This window comes from Diabrotica virgifera, chromosome 4 (assembly GCF_917563875.1).
Source record: "Diabrotica virgifera virgifera chromosome 4, PGI_DIABVI_V3a".
Classification (NCBI taxonomy): Eukaryota; Metazoa; Arthropoda; class Insecta; order Coleoptera; family Chrysomelidae; genus Diabrotica; species Diabrotica virgifera.
The window spans coordinates 225,969,444-225,978,691 of record NC_065446.1 but is presented as its reverse complement, the minus strand read 5'-3'; positions in this window follow the sequence as shown (position 1 = coordinate 225,978,691).

Genomic DNA, 9,248 nt, shown 5'->3' with positions numbered 1-9,248 from the left:
TTGAAGCTGACAAAGGGATTATATTAGTGGCAGTGACACTGATTTTCTGCAAAATAGTACTCTTGGATATCTGAGAAAATCGATGAGTATCACGAAGATATAACTCCATATGAAGAGTACAGGAGAAAAACAAGGAATGTCACATTTTATACATATTGAGATAAACACCAATAAAGGTGTAATTCTTATGATATCTAAAAACTACTTAAGAGATTCTTAGCAGAATTCTAGCAATCCTGTTTCTTGCCTGGATACAAATTCTTAAAAAATTTATATAGACTGATCTTTCTGGTTATTGTCCTGAATCGATAGGCTAGGTGATAGTACTCAGTTTTTTCTACCACACATGGAGAGAAAAGCCAAAATTCATGAAAAAGTGACATTCCTTGTTTTTCCCCTGTACTCTTCATATGCTTCGAGATCATTCTCCAGCGTGTTGATAGTAACTTTATAATAGTTATAACAGGCGGGCTGAAAAGATCGTAGGCTAACATAGAAAGAATTTTTGTTTGATAAAATTTGATTTTATCATTCAAAATAGTTTCCTTCGAGGGCTCTACAACGGTTATGGCGGTCATACAACTTTTCAATACCATTTTTATAATACAATTTGTCTTTAGCCTCAAAATAAGCCTCAGTTTCGGCGATTAACTCTTCGTTGGTGCTAAATTTCTTTCCAGCGAGCATTCTATTGAGGTCAGCTAACAGGTAGTAGTCGCCGGGAGCCATATATGGTGAATACGGTGGCTGCGAAGGCAATTCGAATCCCTATTCATGAAATTTTGCCATCATTTTCATTAATTTGTTACACGGTGCCTTATCTTGATGAAACATCACTTTATTTTTCTTCAAATGGGGGCATTTTTACATGATTTCGTAGTTTAAACGCTTCAATAGCGCAACTTAATGGTCGCTGTTAATGTTTTTTTTTTCAGAAACACTAATTCGTTGTTGTTTTTGATCGTGTGAGCTCTCGCGGCACCCAATTGGCACATAGCTTTCGCATACCCAAATATTAATGCATATTATATCCAACACGTTCCTTCATGTCTTCACAGTCTCAGCTTTCTCGAACAACTTTACTTTATGGTCATCCAAAATTATTTTGTGGACTTTTTTTATGTTTTCATCGGTAACAGCCTCTTTGGAGCGTCCACTGCATGCATCGTCCTCGGGGCTCATTTCGCCTCGTTTAAACGTTGCAAACCATTCCTCAACGGTTGATTTTCCTTGTGCAGAGTGCGAATATTGTATATCAAGCCAAGATTTGGCTTCAACAGTATTTATTTTCGCCAAAAAGCAATCAAATATTAAGGTACGACATTCCTTTTTATCCATTTTTTTTTAAACTAACATAAGTGGCTTCACTTAAAATGCTATGTCTCATAAACTAATAGTTCGACAGCTGTCAAATTTATAAACGCATCTTTTGAAGGTTAGGGCTGACTAAAAATCATATGGATTTAATACCAGTAGAGCCATCTATGTGTCAGCCTACGAACTTTTCAGCCGGCCGATTAGTTCATGAGGTAAATTCAAAAAGTAAAAGCACCCTCATTTTCAAAGTGGCAACCCCGGCAAAGAATACGGTATCTTACAATTGAATAACCTTGAAAGGAAATAAATATTAAGGTTGAGAAAGAAATAGAAACGATAGAGAACGTTGTACAGACAGATGTTGAAAAAACATGGACTGCTCTAAAATCGAAAATATAAAAGATACAAAAGCAAGATATCGAGTTCACGAAAAATAACAGAAAACAAGAATGGATAACGAATCAATAAAATCATTAGAAAAAATTGCAGAGAAGCTGAAGAAAACTGGATGTGAACAAAATGACTAGAAATTGAACAACGTCGGGAAAAATATGACACCTTTAATGTCCATAAAAAATTGAAAGAAGTGGCAGTTAGACACGAAAAGGGACAAAAAACGATATTAAGGGATAATAACGAAATAATTATAGGTAAAGAAGACAAACTGGAGAGATGGAAGGAATATATTCAGAAACTTTAAAGACGATAGATCTTATGCCTCACAACAGGTGTACTGATGATACCAACAAAGACAACAGGTGGCTTATGATACCTTCCTAATGGCAAGCAACATCTTATTTTAAGAACTACAAAACATAATAAATTCGGTAGTTGATCATACCGAAATGTTTGGTTTAAATCTAAATGTTTTCAAAGATTTTAATATGTAAACAACGTTTGTATTCCAGGGAACAATTAATGGAACAGGTAACTTTCATGAAGTAATTGGGAGCAAATATCATGAACCAGTGTAACCCAAAAAAAAAGAAATTCCATAAAGAATCGAACAAGCGAGGAAACACTAATGCACATGAAAATATTTTTTACAAGATCAGACCTTAGTCTAGAGCTCAGAATCCGAATGATCAGATGTTACATTTTCTCTACCTTGCTGTAATATGGCTGCGAAAGTTATACAATGGACTGTGAAATAGCGAATAGATGCGTTTACAAAAAAGTAATTACTAAGCATGATGAAAGGGAAAATACAATACTTAGGTTATGTGTTAAGAGATGAAAGATACGAATTACTTCAAGTCATATTGGAAGGTAAAGTACAGGGCAAAAGATCACTAGAAAAATGCCAGAGTTCGCGGCTGAAAGGCCTGACTCACATAACAATTTCATGTTCTTAGTAGATTCATAGAACATACTTTTCAGAAAAAGTGTATACTGAGAATATGCGTAATTACCATTGCGAATGTGCAGAACAGATACTGAGTATATACTACATTACAGTACTTAAACGTTCTATGTATATACTCAGAATGTACTACCGCACTTCTTTTCAGTATATACCAAGAATATACTTTTTAGAACATTCAAAGGAAATGCTATGAACCTTCTATTTATATATTTAGAACGTACTACCGCACATCTTTTAAGTTTATACCAAAAAGGTACTTTTTAGAATATTCCAAGGAAGTGCCATAAACCTTCTATTTATATACTTAGAACGTACTACCGCACATCTTTGTATGGGAAGAAAATATTATTAAGAATATTCTAAGAACGTGCTATCAAGTGCTATATTGCTTAGAAGTATATATGGTTTCAACATCACACCTAATCTCATCTTAGGTTCTACCAAATACCTATTATATGTACATATTCTAATTGCATATGAGAATGTAGTTAGTACCTACATTCTACAATATTACTTAAAAAGTAAGTACGTATTTATAAATTTTAGTCATTTATATAAATTATTATATAATATTTAGCTAAACTAAACTATGTATAACTAATTAAAATTTATATACTTATATGTACTGTTGTATAATTTTTTTTTTGGAAAAATTAAGTAAATAAATTTATATCAGGGACCACGAAATTATAGATTTTCATCGCCCTGTATATGATCAAAAATTGTAATAGGATAATTTCGTGAGTAATCAGTGTTTTCGCGGAATAGTGAAATCGTTAAGAAGGTGGTTTTTCTTAATGGGTTTTTGAATGGACTAAAACAATGGTGCGGCCAGAGTAGACAGTACAGTTTTATTTCGCTTTGCAATGGACAATAAGACATTTTATAAAAAAATTCGAAGAAGGTTAAGCGGTAAACAAATTTATTGATTTTAGAATGTAAGGCTTTTTGTTTAGCAACGAGAGTAATTTGATGTCTCCCAGAATTTAACAAATTGGAAAGTTGTATACAAATTAAATCGTTTCTTAAGAAATGATAATATGGGTGTATTGGGTAGAAAGGATGTTTGGTGATTGGTGGAAAATGATGGATGGAAGGGATAAGTGTTGAGTCTGATTTTGTCGAGAGAAAAAATAGGCACTGTGTAAAAAATATCTGGAGACAGCAGTCCAGTTTTTGAAAAGTGAGAAGTCAGTGTAAAGTGGTGAAATTGGCCTTTGCGAGCAGAATCAAGTTGAAACGAAATCGTTGACCGGTTTGAGAAGTTAATTTTCCTGTGTCCGAGGAAGATTCCTGTTTCTGTCTAAAACGAGTAGCCGATTGGTATCTATTTGCACAAGATATCGAGCAGAGAGAAAACTGATTCGAGAATTGGAGTGAGTCCTGTTTGTTTGTATTGTTTGTTTGTGAAGCAGTTTGGACGAGAGAGACCTTTCGCAACATCCTAAGAGTACGTGTGGAAGAATCGAGGACGACGCAATCCGGGAAAAGAAGTAGAGAAGAAACAAAAAGGTTAGTCAAATCATTTGTGAAACGGAGAGAGTTTGTTTATATCCACACCATATTTGCTTAATTTCTGTAGTGAACAGTTCTATAACATAAATAGTCAGTCCAAATTTTAAAGAAGAAATAAGTAATCAATTCAAAAAGAGAAAAGTAAATTTTATTAAATTTTGTAAGAATAAATAACGAAATATTTAAATAATTTTTTTTGTCAAAACAGAGGAGATATCAGAATTAAAGCTTAATTTAGTAGATGAGAAATAGTTGCAAAAAATTTAGATTTAAGTATATTTTTTAAATCCTATGTTTATGGTATATTGGATAAATAAATAATATTTTTTAACATTATATGACATTGAGTATGTTTAATTTCCTTGTTGTGTTCCTGGATGGAGTAAGCAACTAGAGATACCAGAAGCCACAAACCAAAGGTAAAGCATCAAAAATAAAATAGCCCTGAGGATAAAGTTTATTAGGAAATTTAATTTTGGTTTTGTTCTACATAAGCAGTAATTAAAATAATTGAGTAATTAATTAAATTAAGAATTTGCTCATCAATCTCAAGAGATAAATACCGAGCATAACAGTACTTACCTAGATACCTTCTATTTAAATAATATTGAGTTACCAAAATAGATTATATTTTGAAGCACCGCAAACAAAATAAAAAGATTATGTATGTTCTTTAGTCCTAGTACTTTATCATTAATTTGTCTTCATCCTTAACACTGCCTAGATACAGATACAAATAATGCCTGTTTTCGTTTTCATATTTTACCGTTGTTTCCTACCTCTAATCCTTATTCAGGTAGGAAAAGACTGGCCGTTTGCAGTTTGGTCACCAAACAACATCGGTGCATCGGTAGTTAGTGTTGCCAAACGGAGGGAAATTTCTCTTTTTGCGGGAATTTTCAACATAAAAGATGATAAAGGGAAAAAGTTAACTCAAAAGGGCATTTTTTCTCCAGTTAAAATTGTATAATATTTAAAAAAAATTAAATGTTTGAAAATAATTAAACATATCTTCTCAGATTTTGTAAACAGGAGGGAATTTTTTTATAAAAGTGGGAATTTTTAAGCTAAGTTGACGGAAAAAGCTTACTCGACGGTTGGCAACACCAGTCTTTGGTTGTGGATTTTGGCACGTTTTGGTGCTGGAGTGGCCCATATCGAATTGAATGTACCTAAATTCAAATTCTAACGAGGTAAAATTACTCATGATAAACTCGAAATGGTAAAGTCATTTCAATTATAAAAACGAATTTTTAATAATAAACGTTAAAACAATTAATGTTTAAACTTTTTTACCATACAACAATTTTGAAATGAAATTCGTCCAATACTACCTACATAAATAAATTTTATTAATTATTCTAAAAAATAACGAAGTTGACAATCTATAAGGCTAATATTATACTTCCTATACATACATATTATTTTTAAGATATTTTAAAAGTATCTACTTATAAGTATGTGTTAAGAATATTCGATAAAGGTATATTCTAAGAATAAACTTTTACGAATATTCCGAGATACTACGTACACGAATGTGCTCAGTATATTCGGTATGAGAATATTCTTTGAAGTATATGCAAAGAACATGAAATTTAGAATGTTTTTTAAGGTACATACTATGCTTGTACTACACATATACTAAAAAGAATATACTCCGACGAATGTTGGTAGTATATGCTTTAAACATGATGCGAACATCATTGTTATGTGGAGACTGTTTGACTGCTCATCCGCAGAAATCTTTAATGCAGCAGTTTCCAAAGTTACAATTGATATTTGAATCGCCAACCTTTGAAAGGAGATAGCGCAACACGAGAAAGCCGCGGTATACAAAGAGAAGAGAAAACTAGAAGTAGTTGAAAAGAACGTGTCTGATATCCAGAGTTGATCACATCCCAAATGAAGAAACACCAAGAACGGAAAGGATTTACAATACCGTAGACACAATAGAATCCAAACAGCACGGGCATTGGATGTACTTTGAGCTCTATACGCTCAACCCCATTACTATTCCACCCACACCTTAGGATGATCCTGGTTATACCTTTGGCCAAAACAGACCTTAAACTAGGCTCCATGGAATAGAAGAAGGAGAGGAAAACCAGCATTGAAATGGAGAGAAGGAATCAGAGGAATAATGAGAGATAAAACCATAAATGAGGAGGAATGGACCTACCGAAACAGGAAAAGATCGAAATGAGGCAGAGGGTATAGAACCTCCGTAGACAGATAGATACAAAAGTGTACCCGATATAAAGTGTAAGGCGTGATATTCTATTTATTATACTATTTATGTACAAGCAAATACTATAGAATGTCAATAGTATTTGGTACAAGTAAGATAGGAAAACCGTTGTCAAACACTCCAATAGGTTTTCCGACTTTTAAAATGATTCAATAAAATTGTGTTTTGACTGAGAAAGTTTCGGGGTAGTTCTGATTTCTTTCATTATATATGTATTTTGGGCTGCTGAATCCGAATATGAGGTTTGCGGACAAAATTTCTTGCCGAAACATTGAAAAAATCGCAAAAAAAAGCGAAAAATTTCAGATTTTTTCCGCTTTTTTGCTCAAATCTCGAAAACTATTAACTTTTAGTAAACAATCTGTTAACAGAAATTAAAGTACTTAAAATTATCTACAAATATCACTATTTACTTTTTTTTCAGACGAACCGTTCCGTCTAAAGTACAAGTTGAAAATTGCCAATTTTTAACGGTCTAGACAAAACCCACTTTTTACATTCCAAAACTTTATTTTTTATTAGAATGCGGTCATTTGATAAATTTCTCCTAGTTTTCTGTACAAATAATAAATGTTAGTTCATAGGTATGGTTTGTCTCTTGTGACAGCTTCCATGAGTCCAAAGAGGCCGGGAACGTCTCTGCTTTTCCCTTAGAGCCACAGAAGATCAGGCACAGATGAAGTCACAGTTTCAGTTGGTATGAACATTTCCTTCGGATCTGTTATCTTGATTTCTGATGAACCTTGAGGTTTTGTCCTTTAAAATGAATTAGTTGAACAGCTCCCTGACTTCCATAAACCTTAGGCGCGGGTTTCTTTTTTATCCGAGGAATGGATTGCTTAGGACCCCTTGCATGTTTTGGTGCAATACAAGAAATGCCACATATGACGTGAAAAGTGTGGTATTCGTGGATTGTATGTACGTTAAAATCAGCATTATCGTACACCTGCTGTGTAAAGCACGGCAGGTCAATTTTCTGTGGATCGCCTGCGAATGCTGACACTTCCAGGCGAACAGCTTCTTTATAGGATGAACAAAACCCCAAAGAGGAAACTACATCAACCTATTTTCTTGAGCCGTACTTTTTGTAGAGAAAACGGCCAACCCTGCAAGGAATGGTGAGACCAACTATCTGGGCCTTACTGCCGCTACAAGACTTTGAGCAAGCGCGTTGCTTATCTGGAAGTGTCAGCAATCGCAGGCGATCCGCAGAAAATTGACCAGCCGTGCTTTACACAACAGATGTACGAAAACGCTGATTTTAACCCTTTCTATGCCAGGCCTTAATTTGCATGCTGGAACTCTATCCCAAAGGTTTTTTCATGCTTAGAGTCCCATTGCCTTATATATACATCGCATATAAATAAACAAATAAATGACCAAAACATGTTTTTAATGAGTTTTTTTTAACCAACTTAAACGTTTTCTTTTCAAAAGTACTCATCAGAGACTAAAACCAACTTGAAAAAATGTAACTAACTAAAAAAATAATGTAATGTAAATTAACATTAAAAGTTTTCTTTTGTGTGGTACTCCTCAAAACATGACACTACGCAAAGGCCGTCTTCGCATCTTGCACACATGTATCTCGATTCGCTTCTTTTTTTCTGGTCTTTTCTGTGGCTACAAACGCTTCACCTTCTAGCAGCTACCTATAAGTGTTGCCACCAGTGCTACAATATAGCATATATCTAAAATATGTGAACAAGTATATACGGCAATGGGTCCGCATGACCTGTCTTAGGTGCCAACATTTTGAGGCTTTGGGAACAATAATCTAACATTTTCGGGCATATTTCTACGGAATTGGGACACCAATGAGTCTAAAATTTTATAAGCAACGCATATTTTCGGCTTTGGTAAATTAAGACTATAACACCTTGAACGTATTTAGGTATACGGCGGCTGGAAATACAGACCCACTTTTTCAAAAACATGTATGCAGCGTTGGGACAGAAAGGGTTAACGTACATACAATCGACGGATACCACACTTTTTACGTCATGGGTGGCATTTCTTGTGTTGCACCAAAACATGCAATAGCTCCTAACCAATCCATTCCTCGGCTAAAAACTAAATCCGCACCTGAGGTTTATGGAAGTCAGAGAGCTGTTCAACTGTAATACATTTTGAAAGGAGAAAATCTCAAGGTTTATCAGAAATCAAGATCCGAAGGGAATGTTCACACCAACTGAAACTGTGACTCCATCTGTGCCTGATCTTCTGTGGCTCTAAGGGAAAATCAGTGACATTCTCGGTATTTTAGGATGGAATGGATTCATGGAAGCTGTGAGAAGAGACATACCATATTCATATTATGAACTAACATTTATTATTTGTACAGAAAACTAGGAGAAATTTATCAAATGACAGCACTCTAATAAAAACTAAAGTTTTGGAAGGTAAAAAGTGGGTTTTGCCGAGACCGTTAAAAATTGGCAATTTTCAACTTGCACTTTAGACCGAACGGTTCATCTGAAAAAAAGGAAATAGTGATATTTGTAGATAATTTTAAGTACTTTAATTTCTGTTTAACAGACCATTTACTAAAAGTTAATAGTTTTCGAGATTTGAGCAAAAAATCGGAAAAAAGCTGAAATTTTGTCCGCAAACCTCATATTCGGATTCAGCAGCCCAAAATCCATATATCTATAATGAAAGAAATCAGAACTACCCCAAAACTTTCGCACTAGGGAGCTCGTAGAGTACAAATTGACTGAATCAAAAATACCCCAAAGAAATACGAGAAGCTTAAATTTTAACCAATAACGTTCTAATTACGTAAACGTACAATAGTTAGTA